The sequence below is a fragment of the Pinus tabuliformis genome, chromosome 9 (assembly GCF_031772625.1).
Source record: "Pinus tabuliformis cultivar Carrire ecotype Pingquan chromosome 9, CPIR1, whole genome shotgun sequence".
Taxonomy (NCBI): domain Eukaryota; kingdom Viridiplantae; phylum Streptophyta; class Pinopsida; order Pinales; family Pinaceae; genus Pinus; species Pinus tabuliformis.
In genome coordinates this window covers 1587794808-1587796991 of record NC_142307.1, presented here as the reverse complement: position 1 = coordinate 1587796991, position 2184 = coordinate 1587794808, and the positions used below count along the sequence as shown (strand labels likewise).

At 41.3% G+C, this 2184-nt stretch overlaps 1 pseudogene; it reads left to right on the top strand.

Moving 5' to 3' along the window:
- The first annotated feature begins 1206 nt into the window (after positions 1-1206).
- Positions 1207-1914, top strand: LOC149154776 (sterol 3-beta-glucosyltransferase UGT80B1 pseudogene; annotated as a pseudogene).
- Positions 1915-2184: the final 270 nt, after the last annotated feature.

The window sequence follows — 2184 nt, the reverse complement described above, 5'->3', positions numbered from 1 at the left end:
TACCTGTCTTTTAGATATTGCGAGTTCTTTGGGCCAGTCAACAGGTTTGGCTTTTGTTGACTGCTCTGCAAGTGATCAGACCGTTGAGTTGCTGTACAAAGTTTTAGATCTTGGTTGCTGTGTCGTTTTAGCAAACAAAAAGCCTCTCACAGAAAAAATTGATCTTTATGAGAAGATTGTGTCAAATCGTCACTGCCTTCGTTATGAGTCAACGGTTGGAGCAGGCTTGCCTGTCATATGTTCTTTGGATCGTTTAATAGCATCTGGTGATCCTATACAGTGCATCACGGGTGCTCTAAGTGGTACATTGGGATATGTAATGAGTGAACTACAAGGAGGACACCCTTTCAGTGAAATTGTTCGAGAAGCTAAAATCCTGGGTTACACAGAACCAGATCTACGTGATGACCTTACTGGAATGGATGTGGCAAGGAAGGCTTTGATCCTAGCTCGGTTGCTTGGCTGGCGAATCAACTTGGAGAATGTTGAGGTTGAGAGTCTTTACCCTTCTGAAATGGGACCAGATGCTATGTCAATTGAGGATTTCCTAAATAAAGGCCTTCCAACACTTGATGAGGAAATGGTAGAGAGGATTAAGAATGCTGTTTCAAATGGAAATGTTGTTCAATTCCAGGTGTAAAGTAGGGCTTTTGGAGCTGCCGGAAAATTCTCCAATAGGGCAACTGAAAGGAAGCGATAATCTGGTAGAGGTATATAGTCGATGCTACAAGGCATTACCACTGGTTATTCAAGGAGCTGGAGCTGGTAATGACACCACAGTGGCAGGAGTTCTAGCGGATATCGTTGATTTACAGGATCTATTTCATTCTTGTGACTAGGTTCCTCTGTGTTGTAACTATTTGCTACTCCTTTGAACTGTTTGAAGAAACCTTTGCCATCTTGCACGATGTTTTCATGTGTGAATTTATTTGCGAATCAAACTTCATATCATAAGAATGGGATAATTGATATCTTGATTTCTTCCGTCAGTTCTGTTACAATTTGATCTAGTCAGTTTTGATGCTGGGCTGACTGGTGCAACACACCTATAGCGCGTGACGCATTGGGAACTTTTACATAGTGCAAATATACACTGGCGCGACGCACTCACCAGGTGCGGCGCACTGGGCAGAGTGCGCGACGCACAGAGCTGGAACAAAAATTTTCGCCTCTGCTCTATTAAAAAACACAAATTTCTTGCTCCAAATGGATTTGTAAGGCTGAGAATCGCCTTTTGAACAGTGTTTAGTGTGATTGCAGATTGTTTCATTCGAATTTTTGTTTGATTTGGTTTATATGCATTTATGGTTACCATAATCACGGAGTGCTGGTTATTGGCTATCGAATCTGGTTGCAGACATATTAATATGGTGGGGGATAAGAAGTATCATAAATGATTTCAGAAGAAAGAAACTGAAGCTTCCTCCTATTCGATACTTAAGTGCATACCATGGATCTATTTCAGACTTGCCAACAGGATACATATGGAGTCCACATCTTGTACCGAAGCCAAATGACTGGGGACATTTAGTGGACGTGGTTGGTTTCTGTTTCTTGAACTTGGGAATTAATTATAGCCCCCGTCAGGAATTTCTTCAGTGGTTTCAGGCTGGTCCAGCGCCCGTGTATGTGGGTTTTGGGAGCATGCCTCTTGAAGATCCGGTAAAGACTACTACCATTATCCTTGAAGCATTAGAATCAACAGGACAGAGAGGAATTATTGACAAAGGATGGGGCAACCGTGGGAATCATCATCAAATTCCTGACTATGTCTTCCTTCTTGAGGATTGTCCACATGATTGGTTGTTTCCTCAGTGCCGTGCTGTGGTTCATCATGGTGGAGCTGGCACAACAGCTGCAGGTTTAAGAGCAGGTTGCAAAAACATGGTGTGGGAAATAGCATCTTTGTTATAAAGGTAAAATCGTTTCTTCAATTGAAAGCATGTGGAGCTTGTCATTATTACAGAAAGACAGGTATTTTCGGCAAATAGACATGTGTTCACTGGTAGTGAAGGAGGTATTGTCGAGCTTAGCAAATTTGCAGCTGAGATCATTCATTTTTCCCTTTATTAAAAGGCAAAATTTTAGTTTAAAAAAGCTATTTTTGTTAAGAAAATGGTTTGTTTTTAAACGGAAAATGTAAGGTGGAAAGTCAAAAGCCAAATTAAATGAAGAATACCTACC